Here is a 22,929-nt window from a genome sequence, read left to right on the forward strand (position 1 = left end):
GTACTCATCCAAAGTACTCGCTAGCATCAGATCTATACTAAGTATGCATTGGTATCAAATGGAAGGGTTGTATCTGTGGACTGAACTGCAGGATGACAGAATAGAAGGGGGAAGGCCTAGCCTATCGAAGACTAGCATCTTCACGCAGCTCCAAGCGTCTTGCAGCAAGTAGAAGAGTAAAGAATAGCAGTTTATATTTAACAAGCATGTTGTAACATTAATGCCCAGAGATCCTTCCTCGACTCCCTGCGAGAAAGCAATCCCGGAGCCACATATCTCAAGTATCCATTTGTAGTTGTATAAGATCAGGATATAATTCTGAACGTCCATTACCGTGGACACGGTATTCGAATATATAACTTCCCTGCAGGGGTGCACCACGTTACCCAACACACTTGATCACTCTGGCCGGACACACCTTTTTGGGGTCAATGCCCGCCCTCGGAAGATCAACACGTCGCAGCCCGACCTAGGCTCAGCAGAGAGGTCCCCGCCGGTCTACATCCTAAGCACTCCGGGGTCTTGGGCCCATCGCCCGCAACACTCCGGGTTGTTGCGCGCAGGGTGGATACCAGCAACGCCTCGGATGGCCAACACGATCCGACCGTGCCGCACTGCTGAACTGGACGTCTGACAAAGCTTCGGCTGATACTGCGACGTCGAGGCCCATATCTATTCTCACGTGGTGGTTAGTGCATAAAGGCCAGAGGCCAACTCAGAACAAATACCCAAACCATAGTGTATTATTAGCTTGCGGAGACGAGCAGAGACTCACGATCGAAAGTGACCCCGTCGCCCCGTCTCGTGGACTTACGACAAGGGCTCAGAATGCCCGGCCGTGCCACGTCATTATATTGCGGGTGCTCTCCGGGCCCGCCCGACTTTCACCAAGATCTCAAGTAAAGTCATTGTAACCGTGTGTCCAAACATCAAGGGGAAAACCCGAGGAATCACCCACGGAGGATTCCACTCAATGTAATCATCAAGGTGAACGTAAGAGGGACCACCCTCGAGATTCACACTTGAGGTGTTGAACGACAGAGCCGTATCGGGAATGGTGAAAGAGGAAATCACCCTCGGTGACCACGACCGAATAGCTACACTACAGAATTATCATCAGGAGTGCGTTATGAGGGATCACCCTCGGCACTCGATAGTAGCTCTGCAGAGTCGAGCAACTAAAGGCGCGTGATGTGATGTGAGATGTCAGGCTCTGGTCATCGATCACGTTGATCGAGTCGTCGAAGATGAAGCAGGGGCAACAAGGACAAGTGGGGGGGTCACTGATGGGTCTCTAACCAACCTATACTAAGCAGTTTAGGATAAGCAGGTAAGGTACAATGAACAGGTTACAAAAGCAGGCTATGCATCAGAATAGGAGCAAACAATAATAGTAGAAAAATCTAATGCAAGCATGAGAGTATAGAATGGGCGATATCGGGATGATCAAAGGGGGGGCTTGCCTGGTTGCTCAGACAAGAAGGAGGGTCGTCGTCGAAGTAGTCGATCACAGCGACATCAGCATCGGTCTCGGGGTCTACCGGAGAGAAGATGGTGAATAAACAATAAATACAGAGCAAACGAGTGCATAACAGGACCACAAGCAGAGCGACGTGTTCTAACGCGGTGCTAGGCGATACAGGCGAAGGGGGAAAACAACCGGGAAAGTTTTCCCGGTTCCGGACGTCTGTCAGACAGATGAACCGGAGGTGAAAAGTTCAATATTTGTTATGCTAGGGACATGTGGCGGACATACGGACCGCGTGTTCGGATTCGTCTCGTCGTTCTGAGCAACTTTCATGTACAAAGTTTTTCAATCCGAGTTATGTATTATTTTCTATGATTTTCTAAAGTTTTAACAATATTCTAAAATTTCTGGTCTTGTTTTAATTCGAGTTGACCAAGTCAATTTGACTGGTCAAAGGGGAGGTGGTGGCCCACATGTCATAAAGCTATATCTAATCTAATAAATAAAACGTAACTTAATCAAATGGAGCCCAGATGTCATAGTGTAGCAACTAACCTAACTAGCAGGATTAGTCCCTAATCTAATCTGAAACATGGCCGGCCAGAGGCATAGCAGCCTCACGGCTATTGCACATACATGCACCGCACAGGGGCACTCGGCCATGGCTACGGCCACAACCAAGGCCAGTGCAGGAGCGGCCAGCAGCGGCAAAAGGCAGCAGCGGCTGTGGCTATGAGCAGCAGCAGCAGCAAATAGCAGTAGCAGACTAGCAGGGTGCAGTAGCACAATAGCAAGAGGAGCAGCATAGGAGAGCAGTATGTTTGACACGAGAAAAATCTTAAAGTGCACTCCGGGAGACGGGAAGAGGAGGAATATGGATTTCTCTCATGCGTCGGGGAAAAAGAAAAAAAATGCGGACGTGCCAGTGTACCGTGGTACACAATAAAAACAAAGAGATGGGGACAGTATTTTATTAATCACAAGGATAACAAATACAATTCCCGATATGCGCTCCGTGGCCTACAAGCGCGGCCTGCCTGACTATAGCGATTGTGGTCTCTGGTCCCCGGGGCCTCGAAAGGCTCCCGGTTAATTACTCCTGCGGGTTGCTCCGCGAGATACCTCCGATTAAGCCGTGTGGTCACCTTCGTCGTCTTCGCTTCGCGTTCCCCATGCATGATGATGGTGTGTGTGTGGTGTGGGCGGCGGCAAAGCCCGTGTCCTCGTCGGTACACGTGCCGCTCAAAACATGGCTTTATGCTAGCCATGTCCGCCCTTGCTGTCGCGCCTCATCGGTTTTGACAGCGTTGATGTAGTCGGTGTTGAAGTTGCATGGGATGCTCGTGGGAGATGATGTTGTAGAGCTCACGTCGCCTTGGATGGGTGCTATACCGAAAGGGGACCCGTACGCCAGGGACCTGTTCGCCATGGTGGGTGTGCCTTCATAGGTGGGATTGGTCTCGGGCTACATCGTCGTGAGCACCAGTTCCGCCATGTCATCTCTTCTGGGAAAAAAGACATCAGACCTATGCACCATGATCGGAATGCCATGGACCTGTGCACCGGAGAGACCTATTCGTCACGATGGGTGCCTCGTGTCGGCTAAACGCCGTATTCGGTGGTTTACCGAGACAAGTATCACGCTGAGACCTGTACGCCATGGACCTGTTCGCCATGGTGGGTGTGCCTTCATAGGTGGGACTGGCCACGGGCTGCATCATTGTGAGCACCGATTCCGCCACGTCATCTCCTCCGGGAAGTAAGACACCAAATCTGTGCACCATGATCAGAACGCCATGGACCTATTCACCGGAGAGACCTGTTTGTCATGGACTTGTCTCGGGCTACGTCGTCGCGAGCTTCGGCTCCGCCATGTCGTCTCCTCCGGGAAGCAAGGGGAGAGACCTGTTTGGGGCATCATGGATCTGTGCACCGGTGACCTGTTCGCCGAGGACCTGTGCGTCGGAACCTGTACACCATGATTGGAACATCATGGACATGTGCATCGGAGACATATTCACCATGACCTGTGCGTCGCGACTTGTTCGTCGGGGGCATGTAGGCCGCCTTGGTAGAGCACCAGGGCTAGCGGTTGGGCTGCGTCGTTGGTGAGCTTCGGCTGCTCCTGGGTCATCTTCAACCAAGAACACGACGCTTGAAAACGAAGAGCTTAATGTAGACAAACTCCGATGAAGTCTGCGTAGCGTCCTGGTCCAATGAAATCGTCTCCGATGGCGACGGCGGGATCGGGTACGTACTCTCGTGCATAGTGCATGCATGCTAGATGTGAGGGAGAAACAGAAGAAAGAAAAATTAAACAATCATCTCACCATAGGGGAACGTGAGCTTCATGTTCATGTTGCTGCCGCCGGGGTTCCTTGCACTTGTACAAGCCGGCCGGATGGATGCGTGAGGTGATGTTGCGGCCGTGTGGGTTCTAGGCGTGCGCGAGTTCTCCTTTTGCGTGAGTTGTGTCCCTCTGGGTGCCAAAGTCCTTGGTATTTATAGGGAGGAGTCAAACCCTCTGGGTCGCACGTCGGCGCAAACCTTTCGATATTTGGGGTTTCCATCTTAAAACATGCCTTTCTATACCATCGTTCTTCGTGCTTTGCACGGCTGCAACACAAATTGTAACATAGCTAGCTAGCTAGTTCCAGACCGAACGTGTGATTCTTCAGGAGATCAAAACATGCCATGTCCATGTATACCTGTTTAATAACACAAAAGAAAATAACACGTAAAATCCATACATGTATCCAAACTAGCCCTTTGTATTGGTTTAGATAAAAAGGCAAGTTAACCAAGTATTGTACGGGTGTTCGGGTATACGTACACCGGCAAGCTTGCCGGCCGGCCGAGATACCCGAATACGTATATACGTATCAAGTTTAGGCAAAGCTAGCCACGTACATGCAAACCTTCTTTTTTTTGAACATGCATGCATACGGTAAGTGCATATGATAATAAATCAAATCTCACGTATAATACTCTTTTTGCCGATGAATAATGAGTCGCCCTCGGACGTCTTCCTACAAGGCAAGGCAAGTTCAGTTTCCAATTTTTATACAAGGAAGCTACATCCTCAACGTAGACCAAAGCTCCCGGTTGATGCTATTTCTTGACGCGTCCGACCAGGGCTCTCGCACGGATCTTGCCATGTAAACATCATATGAGATCCTTTAAAGATGAGACCCTGGGCAGCGTCTCAAAGCACACAAATTCACCCATTGTCGACGACACGTCCTATTGGAAGAAAAACAAAAGGTACACCTTCGTTATCTCTTCACAAGCCAATGCATTGCTTTACCTATGCACGTCTTGAATACATGCAAGCAGAACATGTGTTTCTTGGTCTCGTGCTAATTTTGTACTTGTTGTCTTCCCCCGTGTCATCAGGATACCATGGGAAAGAGGTCTGGGTGGAGTCGAGATGCTGACGTCTCGATGAGTGGTACTAAGAAAAGCAAAGGTGACTCGACTCCTCCCCCACCGCCGAGCAGGTCGAAAGGTAGCTCTAGCGGTGTGGAGTATACGCGCTTGACGCCTCCGTTGCCGAGTGCACCACAGTCTTCGCGACATCAACCTAGCCGCAACTCCAAAAATTCTGACAGGACGGTCCTCTCCCTTGACGCCGATGCTCCGCCACTAGGGAACCTCGAGGTAAAGAAAATAGTAATAATACCAGTAACAAATAAAACTTGTATGAATGTATTTCTTCCTTTAATCCTGCGTATATCATGTGTGCATGCAGGACAAGCTCGAAGATGTGTTGCCGCACGTGCCTATGAGTCGCGGTGTGGAGCGACTCCTAAACAAGGTGATGGAAGGCATGGACCGAGACGATCTGGTCACCAAATCGGCACCTCCAGCTGGGTCTAGTTCGGCGGCGAAACACACATCACCATCAGCGAGTGATCCAGCTGCGAATTCTTCCACTGCGGCAGGGAACGATCTCATAGCCAAATCCACCTTCCTGGTGACAAAACCTGCTTCTCTAGTACCATCAACTGGGACCACTGAAGCAAACAAAAAAGGGTCACTAGGAGCTAACAACAACAAAAACGATGGGGTGATTGTGAATAGGCCAAGATCGTCTGCTTTTGGTACGTGTATACTACCCCAACCCTCTTGCATATTCTGTCTATATTTTTTATATGCTCTCTTGACTCTCTTTCTTTTTTTCAGATGTCACAAAGAAGTCAACTAAATTAGAAGACTTCTACTCCCCTGAAGCAAAGGAGCTCTAGGCAATACTTGAGAGACACCAGAACATCCTTGCCGGAGAAAGTACTCTACTGGAGAAGCTCAAGGTCCCTCTAGCTAACAACATCTCGACGCCAAGCCTTGTCCTCCCGCCTGGAATAGCAGCAAAGTATATCTCCATAGGACTCAAAGATATACAAGAGGCATTAAGGGAGCAGCCGATCAATGAGGAGCTAACCATAACTAGAATAGAGTCTGTGATAAGTATGTGGAAGATCCCGTATGCAAACGAGGTCCCGCCGGACCTTGAGATTCTGATTCGCCATCTTGAAGCAGTGGTGGCTCGTCTGGGAGGAAAGGGTGGTCTTGCCACCTCCCACACATCGGCACCCGCGCCGGCGCAAGTGTCGTCTCTGCTGGAGAAACTCGATGCAGCTCATGCGGGGATTACTCAAGGACTTCGCCGCCTCGAGAAGGAAGGACCGCGCCTAGAGGGACGCCTTGCCGACCTTGCCTCCATTTGCAATAGACAAAAGAAGTTGGCTGAAGAACATCGGACACTTGCCGGCAAACATCAACATCTTGCCGAGGAGTACAAGGCCCTTTGCGAGAAGGAAACCGAGATGGTGGCACTAGCTGAAAAGCGCATAGGCGTCCTAGCTGACATGATGGATTCTAGCTCCCGCCATCTTGAAGCTCACGAGGATGCCATCCGGACTTCTTCGAAGGTGGACAAGTCGTACGAAAGACACCGTGCAGAGGCGACTGCCTTCCTGACCGCCGGGGGAACACTTCCGGAGATCGCTACAGTCCTCGCGTACAAAGCTCCCGAGTGAGGGAGCGGACTAGAGATCATGGTCTGCTCTGCAAAAGCTGCACTTAGTTCAAATAGATTCTATCTTAGTTAAATATAATTTGTCTTAGCTCGTCCAGAACAAAGTTTGATTAGTCCCAGTGAACTTTTGTATCATCGATCAATAAAATGATAGCTTTTGTGATATATCTCCCTTTTTAACTTTTACTCGCCGGGTCTTTGCTTCATACTGGCCATGGAGCTGCGTTGTATCAGCTTCCAACAACGGTGAGGCTAGCTAACCACAGCCTCCCTGGTGTATATGCTGCAGTCCTTTCGGCTCGTTGGACTCCACCAATGCTTGATGTAACAGCTTCGACTTGTCTTGCACCAGCCGCGACACTTTCGAGTGCACATCTAGACCTCAAAAATATAACCATCAATCTATCATATGTGCGGGTGTTCATATGCTTATTTGTATGTCTGTCGTTGCGGCCGCCACGTATAACCGAGGCATCTATTTCCGCTATACATATTGCCGCCCTCATGCATGCATGTAGGTACGTAGGCAAAATTACCATGCACCACGTACAAGATTCAATCAAGAGATTAACTATTTTGTGCATGCACTAGTCCACCATGTGTGTACATATACTCTTCCCTGTTTATCCTGCACTCCCGAAAATTCCTCTTCTTTTTAGTACAAAACTTCGTCAAACAAATGCCCCCTCACCAAATAAGTTCGAGCGTGAAGCGATCGAACTTAGTTTGGTGAAAACATTTTTCTTTCTGTGTAACAAATTGGAGCGTCAAATGTGTGCAGCCTAGAGAGGTATTGACCCGAGGTTCGTGATATTGAGCGTCGTCCCGAAGAACATTCATTGGTAGTGATGTAAATTAGTGTAGGCATGTCCATCCACACCTGATGGTCTCTAGGGTGCTCGTTGGATCGTATAATAGGCACGATGCCGATCAATAAAAGCAACCCTATTTCGTCTTCATTCCATGGCGAAACATCATGCCTTATCCTGAAAAAAAATATTTACCAATCTCGTCACGACCGTCTAGCTGCTACGGCGCCAGCTGACTTGATTGGAGGGTTTCACAGATTCACGCTGGCCGCACTGGCGGGTTGCACTGATCCCGTGATCTCCTTGTGTTGATGTAGGTGAGGCATCGGAAGACCGTCGATAGCTCCCCTTCGTTGAGCAAACCGTCACACCATCCATGGTGTGACAATTCTGGTGGTGTGCCAGGACGCCATCGGCCTTACCAATAATCGAGGGGTTGGCGTTGCCCCCACGCTTCATTGTTGTTGGAGACGGGGTTGCGGAGACGAATCGACTCCACCTTCGTGAGCGCCGGTGTTGCCTTCTGGCGCCCATCGTGCGTGCCGGTGTAGGCCATTGGTTGTCGGGCTATCGTCGGTGTTGTCAGGGGCGCATGGGTATTGCTGCACCCAAACACCCAAGATGTAGTTCGATGTAGTGGTTGTTGTCAGAAAGCCGTCGACGATGACAAGGAGTGCCTCTCCATGGCTGCAAAGATGTTCGAGGAGCACAGCTAGAAACACCAAACGAAAACAGGCGACAAAGAGAGGGAAAAAATGCTTGTGGGTTTTAAAATGTTGGCTTTCCCATTATACACCAGCTATAGGCGTGGTATCCGAGAAGGCTACAGAAGGACTTGTCATTGGGAACCGTCGAAAGACCTTGACGATTGCAACTCAACAACTTAAATAAGCTTCGGTGTACGTGTATGAAGACGCCGTGTTTTGGGATGCTTCCCAGAGGCAACGAAAATTCATACTCTAGCCCATCATCATACTGAGGACCCCCACAGCTCAACATGCCCCCTGCACACGCCCCATGAACCCAGAGACTTGGGTGTGATAAGTTCAGGGCAAATGGTTTTGGGACAACTGCTTGGCGATTTTTCTTCATGTATATTGAGGGGTGGTGAACAGCTACCTCCCGCCTTCCTTCCAGTGGGTTCCTTACTGCTTGGGATCGCTTGATTGCTTCTTGGGCTGTTGGGATTTTCTTTCTTGAATTTGCTTCTTATAGTTTCAGAATTTCATCTTGATTCCTCACGCGGATGATTGATTGGCCGCGGACTTCACGAATTTGTTTTGACATTCGGCTCGAACTTCTTGGTGACTCATCTTCCAGGATTCTTTGGGACCCACCTCGAGAACTTGGAAGGGAACTGTTCACCTCTGTGGACTAGAAAAAAACCCTCTAGCACATTATCTGGGGCTTCTGGTGGCGCATCCCAGGGTTGCTATGTGACTACGCACCAAACCAACTTGTGTTGGGCCAGGCAGCCCTCCATGATCTTTTCCTATAGTCTTCCCTGGAGTGCGAGCCTCTGTGAGCACGAGGCATGTTGGGAAACATGAAGAGCGCGGGGTCTCAATACTCAGAAGTGCCCAAGTAATCATCTCCGCTGCCTTCGGAAGCATACACCTGGTACGTGTCGTGCATTGTGGGTGTAGGAGCCGCTCCACCTGCAAATCGACACATTGTGCCGCCCTCCAACAAGTCCTAGGGTAGCCAAAACTTAAATCAATAGCGTAGTGCGATAGGGGAAAGCCAATTTTTGTTGTTGGACTTAGTCCGTAAAAATTGGGGAAAACTAGACATATCCACGAAATGCTAAGGAGAATGCATCATGGATCCGAAAGCCCACAAAAAAAGTTTCCCCAATGAAAATCCGAAAGGCAACAAAAGAAGCAAAATTTTAAGAAAAATATTTTTTGAGGAACCTTCCGTTGATTGGGGGCATTGGTCGGACTCCCTGAGAATCGACGAGCTGGTATGCTCCCCCGTTGTAGACTTGCTCAATGACGTATGGCCCTTCCCACTTTGGCTCGAACTTGCCCTTCGTCTTGTGCGTCACGACGATGGGTCGCCTGAGCACGAGAACCAACTCACCTTTTCGGAAGATGCGTTGCTTGACAAGCTTGTCGTAAGCTCTCACCATATTCTGGCGGTAAAGCTCCAGGTTCTGTAGGGCATTAAGTCACCCCTCTTCAAGGGCGTCGAGCTCCTGAAACCGCAGTTGTACCTGTTCATCATGGGTGAATTCATCTTGGATAGCCACCCTCAAAGAGGGTAGCTGAACCTCCAGTGGTAGGACCGCCTCACTCCCGTAAACAAGAGAAAATGGAGTTGCCTGTGTTGGGGTACGGACTGTGACACGGTATGCCCATAAGGACTCGAAGAGACGATCGTGCCAGTCTCTCCGATTCCTTGTCACCGTCTTCTTGAGTATCCTGCCGAGCGTCTTGTTGAAAGCCTCGATCGCGCCATTAGCTTGAGGGTAGTAGCCGGTGGAGTAGTTCCACTTGATCTTGTACTTCTCCGTAAACCTGTACATCTTGTTGGACTTGAAGGCCTTGCCATTGTCGGAGGTGATCCGATGAGGTATCCCAAAGCGATATCTGATGTTTCGCTCTAGGAATTTGATGACGTTGTCACTCTTCACCTCCCGTAACGGAACAACTTCCGCCCACTTTGAGAAGTAGTCCGTCGCGGCGAGGATGAAGCGGTGCCCCCTGGAAGATGGAGGGTCGATAGGGCCGATGACATCGATTCCCCAGGCATCGAATGGCCAAGAGGGAATGGTAGGGTGAAGAGGGACTGGTGGCCTGTGCTTGAAATCACCATGAACTTGACAATTGTGGCACGATATAGCCACCTGAAGGCAGTCTGCCATAATGCCGAGCCAGTAGTATCCTGCTAGACGTATACTATGATACATCTTGGCCCTTCCTTGGTGCCCGCCACAGACTCCATGATGCATCTCCTGCAAGATCTTGTCAGCTTCACTTCGGTTTACGCATTGAAGTAGGACCTCCTGTCCATGTGAACGCCTGTATACGACACCTGCTTCAAAAAGATAGAAAGGGAGTTGTCGTTGTAGTTGGCGCCTCGAGACGGGGTCATCGGGGAGGCTCCCATGCTTGAAGTAGTCGAGGAAGGGTTGCAGCCACTCGCCCTCTTCTACGGCATTCGTCATGACGGTATTGACTTCGTACTCTGCCGGGATGAGCTCCAAGACAGTCGGGAGTAGCCACCTTTCTTCCACGTTCTCTTGCATTGTTTTATTATCTGGAAGCACCAATGCCGCTGCTAGTTTCGCCAAGGCATCAGCAGGCGCATTCCTACTTCGCGGGACATGATGCACTTCAACATGTTGAAATTTTTCCATTAGATTCCGGGCTGCGGCATAGTACGGCACCAGTTCGGGCTTGCGAACTTCATAGATGTCATTGACTTGACGGATGATGAGTTGAGAGTCTCCATAAGCCCGCAAAGAACGAACCTCCATGGAGAGCGCCAAGAGGAGGCCGAAGATGAGCGCCTCGTACTCCGCTTCGTTGTTGGAGCATTCTTCCTTGAGGAGGGAGAATGAGTGATACATCACCCCTCCTTGCGGTGTTTTGAACACCAAACCTGCACCGGCTCTTCGTCTTGGGGTACCATCGGGGTCGGGCATCCATGCGGGAGGGACCATCAAAGTAGAGCTCCCACGACGCGTCGAAGTTGACGTTGAAAACCTCCTCATCAGGAAGGTCCGTGACAAGAAGTGAGTCGTCTGGAATTGGGTGTGCCGCGAGAAATTCCGCCAAGGCTTGACCCTTGATTGATTTTTGAGGCACAAAGGTGATGTCAAACTCCTTCATGATAAGTGCCCATTTTCCAAGTCGCCCCATGAGCGCGGGCTGACTTAAAACGTACCTCACGGGGTCCGCCCTTGCGACGAGCTGGACTTCATGCTTCAACGTGTAGTGCCTGAGCTTCTTCAAAGCAAAGATTAGGGCCAAGCACAACTTCTCTATAGCAGAGTAGTTTCGCTCAGTCCCCACCATGGTGCGGCTCAAGTAATAACATGCCACCTCCTTCCCTTCATCATTGTTTTGGGCGAACAAAGCGCCTATTGAAGCAGGCTGCGCTGCAATGTATAGAATGAGTGGGCGCCCCTTCACGGGAGCTGCCAAGACAGGTGGATTAAGGAGGTAACTTTTGATTTCATCAAATCCGCGTTGGCATCCTTCATCCCACACGAACGGAGCTCCTTTCTTCATGAGGCTCGAGAAGGGCTGGATGCGTCCGGAGAGGTTGGAGATGAAACGCCTGATGTATGCTAGCTTCCCTTGCAATGACCTCAACTCTTTGATATCTTGAGGCGGCGGCATGTCGAGGATGGCCTTGATCTTCTTAGGCTTGATCTCTATGCCTCGGTGAAGAACAACAAAGCCGAGGAAGAGGCCTGACTGAACAACAAAGGCACACTTCATCGGGTTCATCTTGAGTTGATGTTGACGTAGCCGCTCGAAGACAACTCGAATATCCTCTTGATGATGCTTGCGATCCTTGGTTTTGACTACCATGTCATCAACATAGCATTCCACCAAATGGTGGATTAAATCAGCAAGAACACATGTCATGGCACGCTGGTAAGTTGCACCGGCATTCTTCAGTCCGAATGGCATGACGGTGTAGTAGAAATTTCCCTTCGTGGTCCTGAAAGCGGTGTCGATGGCATCAACGGGATCCATCTTGATCTGGTTGTAGCCTGACGAACCGTCCATGAAGGAAAGTGCGCCATGGCCTGTGGTGGAGTCGATGATGATCGCTAGGATTGGGAGAGGAAAGTCATCCTTTGGGCAAGCCCGATTCAGGTCGCGGAAGTCCTGGCAGATTCGTATTTGCCCATTCTTCTTCTCCACCGAGACAATATTGGCAAGCCACCATGGATACTTCGTTTCCTTGATGAAACCAGCAACGATTAACTTGTCGACCTCCGTGATGACATTGTCTTCAAGTTCTGGACGTAACCGCCGTGGTTGCTGCTTGATGGGACGGAACCATGGGTCAATCACCAACTTGTGCGTGGCAACACAAGGGTCCAAACCTGGCATCTCCTTGTAACTCCAAGCGAAGCAGTCTCGGTACTCCATCAAGAAGCTTCGGTAGGCCTCCCGCTCCTCTTCCGTCAGTGTGGCGCTAACAAAAGTGGGGCGTGGGTCGTCCTCCGTTCCAAGGTTGACTTGGACGAGATCATCGATGGTAGGCTGCCCTCCGTCTTCTAACTCGTGTGGTACTGATATGGAGCTAAGTTCCTCGGCATCACTTGGCTCACCGTTGGCAGAGTGTTGTTGATGAGGAATGGCGGACAAAGTGTCGGACTCATTGCTTGATGAGACAGACATGGCGTGGCAGTTGACTCGTGTTCCAACCCTGAGCTCCTCCTCTTCATCGGCAGTGACGTCGTAGGTACAGCATTCCATCGCATGGTGTATCGGATCGCCAAGGACGCATGTCATGGCATGCTGGTATGTTGCACCTGCATTCTTTAACCCAAAAGGCATTCCAGTGTTGTAGAAGTCTCCTTCTGGCATCGGTCGCCTTCTATCTTCTGGTTCTCGTGGTGCCGGCATGGAGCTGAGCTTCCCCTCATCGCCGGGAGCGTCAGGGTTGTCGTAGCCAAGCCCAAACTTTGGTTGAGCTTTGCCTTTTTGCTTGATGAGGTCTTCCGCTTGTCTCCACCATTCCTTGCATATGGCGGGTGGCGGAGGCATCCTGTTGTTCCGCCCAAGAGTGATCCCGGCCTTTTCCAACAAGCGAACCATTTTGGGCTCCGCCTTCATTGTCGCTAGTACCTCCTCTGGGTCACTGCAAGTTTGGGGAAATTCAAATACAAAATCGCATTGTTTTACCTGTGGGACTTTGTAGAAAATGGTCTGCACTCCAGATCCGGACAAACAGGGGATTGCCCAAACCTCCAATGGGGAAGTCACTGAGACATAGAGCGATGGGGGCTGTACGCCTTGAGCTCCCCTTGCGACTTCCTCCACTTCTTTTATTCTTCTTCTATCGACAATCGGTACGGGCACAGGTTCTTCCTTCCGAGGGTTGTGTGCCCGTAGCGTGATGGGTGGTGGCGCATCATTGCCGCCTGTTAGCATCTTGGAGACTTCCTGGGCACCTGCAGAGCTTCTGAGTGTTAAACAAATGGGCTCTCGGCGCACCAAAGTTGATGAAGAAGTGGTAGCCTCTTGAGAAATTGTTGTAGCCGACCTCAACGTGATTGGTGTTGACGTCGGGAATCTTGCCTTCAACAGTAATGGGGTCACCGGACCAGGCATAGAAGATCCTGTTCCAGATGAGGTCGAAGTAGAGCTCCCTACCTGCAATTGGGAAGAGGGGTTATAGTCGTACCGGACAGATGAAGATGACCGCCTACGGACTTGGATCCTGTGGCTCCGAGTGGAGGAGCTCTTTGCATTGGCAGGTGAGCTCGGCATGATGGGGAGCTTCATCTCGGCTACTGGCCCAAAACATGGTTTGGCCAAGAGATCCACCGGAGGTGTTGTGCGCCCCAACTGTTGGTCGCTGTCTACAATGGGGAAGTAGTACTTTGCATTTGCATGGTGAGACTCCTTCACAGTATAAGGAGATATGTTGCCGATGATGCGCTTTTGTGTGCCGCTGGCGTCGAGGAACTTCAGGCATTGATGGAGGGTGGATGGAACAACGCGGTACTTGTGGATCCACGGTCTTCCTAGAAGGGCGGAGTAGGAGGTATTCGCCTCGATGACGAAGAACTGCACCTTGAAGCTAAAAGTTGACATCTGGATCTTAAATGTAATGGCACCTAGCCTAGGCTTCCCTTGGTTGTCGAAGCCGCAGATCATCACGTCAGTAGCCTCCAAGTCGTCCACCGAAAAACCTGCCCATGTCAAACTCCGAAGAGGGAGAATGTTCACGGCAGACCCTGGGTCTATGAGGATCCTGCGAAGATGTGCAACACCAATATTACCTTCCACATACAATGGCCGGTTGTGGTCACCATCATCTATGAGCTTATCATCCTTGTCGAACGTGATCTCGTTCACGAACAAGGGGCTGGAGCAAAGATGGTGTTTCACCATGGACACCTCGTAGAGTTCCGGAGCCTGGAGCGCCTTGATAAGGGCTTCGCGAAGGTCAGGCACCATCATGAGTGCATCATGCACACTCAAAAGTGGAGGGATCCGCTTGAGGTGGGCGATGATGTTGTAGTCGACGTTACGTGCCTTCACCTTCTCTTGGCCTTGATGTTCAGATTCCTTCACTTGCATAGGCGCCTCCTTTGGGGCGCTTGGCTTCTCCACCCTTGTTGGCTTGCTCTTTAGTGGTTCAGGTAGGACTTTGCCCCCACGCAGGTTCATGTTCACCTCTTCCAATGGCACTTTCTTTGTCGCCTCTCCGGCGTGGAGGACCGCTTGCTCTTTAGGAGTAAACACGTCTTCGGAAGGGGTGTCAGTGTAGTCATGGATGACATTGCAAATCTCTATGCTTGGTGATTGGGGTGAGCTGGCTCCTTCTTGAACTTGCTCCACATCCTTTGCCGGTGCTTGCCCCTAGCCGGGTGGCAAGAACTGCGCCAAGGTTGGTAGCACACGCCCCGGTCGAGGAAAAGGCTCGTCTCCCTCTGACATAGGGACAAATCTTAGTGGAGGCCGACGTTGACTTGGATCGAACCGCCTTAGAATTCTTGGGGGGGGGCGCGTTCTGGCGAAACCAGGCGAGGATGTTGGGGTGGAAGCCTCCTTGCGTATGGTCTTCGGCGCACCATCCTCCAAGGCTCCTCTTCGGGAATGGCTGGAGTCACCTGGGGCCGAAAGGGAGATACCCGCGTCTTGGAGAGGACGAGGTTGGATAGCTGGTCTTCAACTTGGGCCAGTGGCACCCATGTTTCTTCGAGCTCCGTGGCTTCACTTGGCGGAGATGGTAACTTCATGCTCACCATGTTTACTGCATGCTAATCTGGGTTGATAGCTTCTGGGTCAAGGTTGATCCTTCTCTCATTAATGGCTCTTTGGAGCCATTCTTTGAACGTGACACAATCTTCAATGACGTGTCCCACATACCTATGATATGGGCAAAATAAAGGATTATCTGTCATCCTCACCTGATCAGGCCTCCGAGGCTCTAGTAAGTTCAAGGCTCGATGCTCCATAACCTGGTCGAACATGTCCTTGATGAGCTCCCGACGGAAGACGTACTGCTTCTTGAGGAGCTCCTGCATTAACCGGCGTTGCCTCCCTCCGGCTTGTTCGCCTCTTGCACCCAAGATGGGAACATGGCCTTGCGGTGCAGACGAGAAGACCTTGGTGGTGTTTGTTTCGGCTGGTGCCTTCGCCCTACTACCGTTGTTGACTTGTTTGGACGTTGAGGCGAAGCGCTTGGCGGGATCAAATGCGCTGGCATTCTTATAGAGCTCCATTATTTGCGGTGTTTTCTCAAACTCAAGCTTTGTGGCCGCTACCGCCGTGCTGAGGGCACTAAAAGTTCTAGGCTTACGCCATGAAACTTCAAGTGACCAATGTTGCTACATCCCGTGGACGCACATCTCAATGGCATCCTCGAGGTGCATCTCCCTAGCGAGACGCACATAACTATTATGGAAGCGGACGATGTAGTCATCAATGGACTCGTCTCGTCGTTGTCGGACTTGCGCCAGCTCGACAATAGAGAAGTCCTTCTTCATGGCGACGAAGTGCTTCTTGAAAACCTCTTTCATGGCCGCCCAACTCCCAATGGACCCAACCGGTAAATGGTTGTACCAATGGAAGGCGGGCCCGGTTAATGACCCTGAAAATTGGCGAAGGAGTGACGGGCTGTTTGCCGTGTCGCCGCATGCCGCCTCAAAGTACGCCAAGTGCTCCCTCGCATCACCGGTTCCATCAAATTGACGGAACTTTGGTGGGTGCCACCCTGCGGGATACGCCATCATGTCATGCCACGCCTCGTAAGGCTTCTCTAGCTCACTCTCGGAGGTGCGAGGGGCTTGATCTATCGCCATTTGCTTTAACTTCTTGTCCACCATATCCCTGACCATGTCATGGTAGTCCTTTAGCATAACTGCGTGTGGTACTGCGTTGGCAGAACCAATAGGGCTAACCCAAGGCCGAGCTTGTGTGCTGGGGTCATGTTGAGGCACATCATTTAAGGGCACCCTAGCAGGAGGGCCCACCTGAAGTTCCTCCTCTTGCGGATCGACCACTCGTTGTAGCGCGCCTTGTGGAGGGACGCCTTGGTTGTTCATCATGAGCTCAATAAACTGGTCAAGCTTTGACGCCAACTGGTTAATCGTCTGGCGCTGGCTTCTGACCTCTTCTTCTAGAGACACTTCTTGTGGTGCTACTATGTTTTCAGCACTTGGGCCATGGATGCCATCGACGGGTGACTTGGCAGCAGGATCTTGATCCACAAGGTTTTCACCATGATTCACCATGCGAACGGGTGCGGTGTGGAGGTCTTCATCACCGCCCTCATAATCTGACAAAACCGATGAAGCTAGTTCATGGTAACAAGGGGAGTGTGGACGACTCTCCAACGATGGCGAGGAGGACGAGTCGGAGAAACCTTCTTCGTCATCAAGGTGGTCTTGGCATTCTCCATCTCCGGGAAACCCATCCGTCACACCTTGACCAGCGGTGGATTTTAATCTTGTATTGGCCCCTGGCAGGTTTGCATCTTGTCGTCGTCCTTCAAGATCTTGAGGAAGCCTTGATGTAATGTCGGTGTAGTGTCACTTGTATATATCTTCATTTTGTGAAGTGCTCCCTCCACCTAATTGTCCTTTCCTTGTTGTCACAGGAAGACACGTGGCTCTAGATCTTGCAGCTTCTTGTGACGTTGATGAGCTTGTCTTGGCATCCCCTTCGGCACCCCTGAACCATGCACGAACATGGCCAAGGCGTGGTAGGAAGGTCCTCTGGAAGTCGGCCTTTGGGTTCGGTACGATCTCTTCTTCAGAAGGATAGTCGAACTCCTCGGTGATGGCAGGAGGTCGCCATCCATTACTTGACCCTTCGCTCGGCTGCACTCCAAGAGTACCGCACAAGGCAAGGTTTTTCTTAGTTGATTCCTTCGCTTTTTCAGCCTCCTGCTGGGCTTGAGCTTCTCCATCTTGGTCCATCCTTTCAGAGGGAACAAGAGGAAACTCCGTGGGAAGTGTCGTATCCTGTGGGAGGGCAGCGTTGGCTGCACCCTCGGAAGTTACTTCATTGTTGGAGGAGAACGCAAGCTTGGCTTCTTCGACGCCTTCCATCAGTGTGGCCGTCGGCGCTGGCATCTTCTGATTCTCTAGTGGGGGTGATGGTGCAGTAGCCTTCACCTGTTCATCATTCTTCTGGAGAAGGGATGAAGAAAGAACCACCTTGCTCCCTTGCTCAGTGCTTCTCGTGGACGTCTTGCGTGGTTTCGGTGCCAACTGGCTGAGCAGGTAGCTATACCGCTCATGTCGCTCCAAGTCAGGGGAGATGCGAAATTTGATCTTGTCATTTTCTTGAACGACCCCACCATCGGGTCGTAAACGTACCTGAGTGTGTTGAAGTACTAAGTCCTCAAGTTCTTTATAAAGAAGATGGCGGTTTCTCCGACGCCTCTCGCGCTTGCGCTGATTCTCCGTTGGAAAGATACCATCCCTTTGCACCGGTGGCGTGCGTAGGAGTGTTGGTGCAGGGCGCCTCGTGGATGATGAAGTCCTGTCCGTCATCGCCTGCAGTTGTGGCCGATCTCCCCACCTAGGAGGTGACGAAGGTCGTGGTGGAAGTGTCGGTCGCAAAGGTTCCCGTGTTTGCCACTGTTGAGTGGGCCGAGGGTCCCTCTCATCGTCTTGATGTCCCCGTCTGGGAGGTGACGAAGGTCGTGGTGGAAGTGTCTGTTGCAAAGCTTCCCGTGGTTGCCACTGTTGAGTGGGCCGGGGGTCCCTCTCATCGTCTTGATGTCCCCGCCTGGGAGGTGACGAAGGTCGTGGTGGAAGTGTCTGACGCAAAGGTTCCCGTGGTTGCCACTGTTGAGTGGGCCGGGGGTCCCTCTCATCGTCTTGATGTCTTGACCATCGGTTCCAACGTGGAGGCACGTTGGGATATCGCCGTTGTGGGAACTGTCGAGTTGGTGAAGGTTGTCGCCGAGGCACCAAAGTCTGGCGCTCATGTTGAGGACGATGACTTGGGGCTTGACGCCTCATCCTTCCCGCAGCTTGGGCCGCCGATGCACTTGGCGTCGTTGGATCTTGGAACCTCCTCTGGATATTGTTCATCTGCTCTTGGATTTGGCGAAATTCTCGCCGTAGGTTGTCGTCTCGTGGAGCGGGTGCCTCATGCCGAAGGGTGGAAAACCTGTTATTGTTGGGGAGAGACCTTCCGTCGACTGCCGAGTTGTGGAAACACGGCGCCCATGCACCCCTTCGCGTGTCGCCAATGTTGAGGGAGACAGTAGGGCCTGGTAGAACGGGCTCTTTGCGTGAGCGCCGCTTCCAGAACTCCTTCATGATGGCGCATCTCACCAGCTCCTTGACCTTGCATGGCTCGTATGCCCAATCATCAGGGAACAAGTCATAGGGAGGGGTTAAGGTGCTTTGGTAAGTGAACACCTTATCAGCTAGGTCCATAGCGCCGAGGGACCAATCCTCCTCTGGCACCGTGCTCTGAGCGATGCGGGAAGCTATCTGGTTATGGAGTAATTGTACCTTGCGGTACTTCCTCCTGTAGTTGCGTAGGGGATGAGGGCTATCCCACAAACGAGCGTTGGCCATGAGCCTACGCAAGTTATGGGACATGGCCTCCAAACCCTCGAGAAGCTCTACCTCGGTGCGCCGCGGAGTTGCCTTCGACGGCTCCGAGTGTGTAGTCGTGGTAGGGGTGTGGAGGGACGCCGCACTAGCCCGCCTGTTGGCGGCTCTGGTGCGGAGGCGTTGAGATGCCTCCACATCTCCTTTCAAATCTACCCTTGTCGACTCCTTTAACAGGGCGCGCGCCTCAAGCATTAGCTCGCGACGCTCCTTCTTCACCTTGGCAGCCTCCCGCCTTAGCGCCTTCTTCAACTGCACAGTTTGGAACTGCACAGGATCTTGAGCTTGATGCATGTAGACCTTCTCGCCAAGCTCGATGACGACCATGGGCGGCATCGATCCAAACTGGATCATCACCGGCTCCGAGTTGCTGTCACGGGAGAGTCCACCTGCATGAAAGGGATCTTGATGAGCGGAAATCCTCGCTTATGCCTTGTCATGCAGTATGCCATGCAGGCTGGGAGACGAGCGAAGACGATTCAAACAACCACAACGAAGCCAAGATGGGAGGAGAACCATGTCCCACTGGGCGTGCTAATTTGTTTGACACGAGAAAAATCTTAAAGTGCAATCCGGGAGAAGGGAAGAGGAGGAGTATGGATTTCTCTCATGGGCCGGGGAAAAAGAAAAAAAATGCGGGCATGCCAGTATACCATGGTACACAATGAAAACAAAGAGATGGGGACAGTATTTTATTAATCACAAGGATAACAAATACAATTCCCGATATGCGCTCCGTGGCCTACAAGCGCGGCCTGCCTGACTATAGCGATTGTGGTCTCTGGTCCCCTGGGCCTCAGAAGGCTCTCGGTTAATTACTCCCGCGGGTTGCTCCGCGAGATACCTCCGATTAAGCCGTGTGGTCATCTTCGTCGTCTTCGCTTCGCGTTCCCCATGCATGATGATGATGGTGTGTGTGTGGTGTGGGCAGCGGCAAAGCCCGTGTCCTCGTCGGTACACGTGCCGCTCAAAACATGGCTTTATGCTAGCCATGTCCGCCCTTGCTGTCGCGCCTCATCGGTTTTGACAGCGTTGATGTAGTCGGTGTTGAAGTTGCATGGGTCCTGCTTGACTCGAACTTCTTGACGACGTAGCGGCTTCATCGGGGTAAGCAAGGGGTTGCCTCGCGAGAGTATTCTTTTTTTTGGAGACCGGCGTCGGTGTAAAACCAACACACGCTCGTATCGGCAATGCCGGTGTGGTTGGCACCTCGTCTCGGCTGGACACCGAGTTTACGGCGGTCCGCCAAGACAAAGGATGCCACCTCACATGGTCATAGAAAGGTGACATCTTAGAGGCCACATCGCCTTGGGTTGATGCTACACCAAGGGTGACCTGAATGCCAGCGATGCCATGGGCCTGTACACCGAACGACCTGTTCGCCGTGATGGGTGCGCCTCACTTGATTGGACGCCGAATCTACAGCAGTCCGTTTTGTCAAGGATGCTGCCTGGAATGCCGGTGGGAGATGATGTTGTAGAGCTCACGTCGCCTTGGGTGGGTGCTATACCGAAAGGGGACCCATACGCCAGGGACCTGTTCGCCATGGTGGGTGTGCCTTCATAGGTGGGACTGGTCTCGGGCTACATCGTCGTGAGCACCAGTTCGCCATGTCATCTCTTCTGGGAAGAAAGACATCAGACCTATGCACCGTGATCAGAACGCCATGGACCTGTGCACCGGAGATACCTGTTCGTCATGATGGGTGCCTCATCTCGGCTAAACGCCGTATTCGGTGGTTTACCGAGACAAGTATCATGCCGAGACCTGTACGCCATGGACCTATTCGCCATGGTGGGTGTGCCTTCATAGGTGGGACTGGCCATGGGCTGCATCATTGTGAGCACCGATTCCGCCACGTCATCTCCTCTGGGAAGTAAGACACCAAATATGTGCACCGTGATCGGAACGCCATGGACCTATGCACCAGAGAGACCTATTCGTCATGGACTTGTCTCGGGCTACGTTGTCGCGAGCTCCGGCTCCGCCATGTCGTCTCCTCCGGGAAGCAAGGGGCGAGACCTGTTTGGGGCATCATGGATATGTGCACTGGTGACCTGTTCGCCGAGGACCTGTGCGTCGGAACCTGTACACCGTGATTGGAATATCATGGACCTGTGCATTGGAGACATATTCGCCATGACCTATGCGTCGCGACTTGTTCGTCGGGGGCATGTAGGCCGCCTTGGTAGAGCACCAGGGCTAGCGGTTGGGCTGCGTCGTTGGTGAGCTCTGGATGCTCCTGGGTCATCTTCAACCAAGAACACAACGCTTGAAAACGAAGAGCTTAATGTAGACAAACTCCGATGAAGTTTGCGTAGCGTCCTGGTCCAATGAAATCGTCTCCGGCGGCGACGACAGGATCGGGTACGTACTCTCCATGCATAGTGCATGCATGCTGGATGTGAGGGAGAAACAGAAGAAAGAAAAATTAAACAATCATCTCACCATAGGGGAACGTGAGCTTCATGTTCATGTTGCTGCCGTCGGGGTTCCTTGCACTTGTACAAGCCGGCCGGATGGATGCGTGAGGTGATGTTGCAGCCGTGTGGGTTCTAGGCGTGCGCGAGTTCTCCTTTTGCGTGAGTTGTGTCCCTCTGGGTGCCAAAGTCCTTGGTATTTATAGGGAGGAGTCAAACCCTCTGGGTCGCACGTCGGCGCAAACATTCCGATATTTGGGGTCTCCATCTTAAGACATGCCTTTCTATGCCATCGTTCTTCTTGCCCTGCACGGCTGCAACACAAATTGTAACATACCTAGCTAGCTAGTTCTAGACCGAACGTATGATTCTTCAGGAGATTAAAACATGCCATGTCCATGTATACCTGTTTAATAACACAACTGTGGGTTATGGGCCCACCATGTGGGTTATGGGCCCACCATGTGGGTTAAAAGCAAGAAGGCGTTACATTTTGCACAGTCATGATAGCAAGGCAGCTCAGAGGACAACCTGTTAGTTATGTTGGCAACAACGTTGGTACCAAGGGGGAGGGACGAAGAGAACCATTTTCCTGCTCGTTGAACGAGGCGGACCAATAGGCAAAGTTCTCGTCCATCGGTGGCTACCAGAATGTCATCAACAATAGTAACAAGGTCTTACTGACAGAGTTTGTACACCAAGGTGTTAACATAAGCAGCGAGTTATCACTGCTCAGATATATTAGTTTATAAGAAAGGTTAAACAAAACAATGGAAGGGAAAAGTGTAGACTCGAATTAGTTATCGGTGTTCTCAAGTGTCTAACAACTTAGAACCCATGGAAAATTGGAATCGGCGAGAAATAATGGTTGATGATGAACTCATAAGAGGTTATGTAGTTCCGTGATAATCTCGAGATACCAGAGGGTAATACTCGAGGGTATAGCAGAATAGAGGTTGGACGGTTGAAATGATCTACAGAAGACAAGTACTTACACTTGTCTGAGAAATGAGAAATGAAATCAACGAAGAACAATCATGGTTGGAAGCACGGTTGCAAAGGACCAAACATAGATAAAAGATGAACTTATCACAAGGGGATTATTATTAATACAAGAAGCTTCCATGATAAGTTCCACATCGTGTCCATGGGCACGAACACAAAGTTCAAGGTCGACTCCCACTTCTCTAATGCACAACTTTTCATTTACTTCTCGTCTTTGACAAAGTTGTAGAATTGACAATTTATCCAAAGAAACGCCAGTAGATATAACATGCATAATCTTCGGGTTCACATAGTTTAGGGAATCCATAGATTCAACCCATAGGGGCATCTTAGGAACATATACCACAAACTTCACGAGTAGATAAAAGCCCGAAAGCAGAGTATGGTTGACGAGAGCGGGGGATACA

The sequence above is a fragment of the Triticum dicoccoides genome, chromosome 3B, assembly GCF_002162155.2.
Source record: "Triticum dicoccoides isolate Atlit2015 ecotype Zavitan chromosome 3B, WEW_v2.0, whole genome shotgun sequence".
NCBI lineage: Eukaryota > Viridiplantae > Streptophyta > Magnoliopsida > Poales > Poaceae > Triticum > Triticum dicoccoides.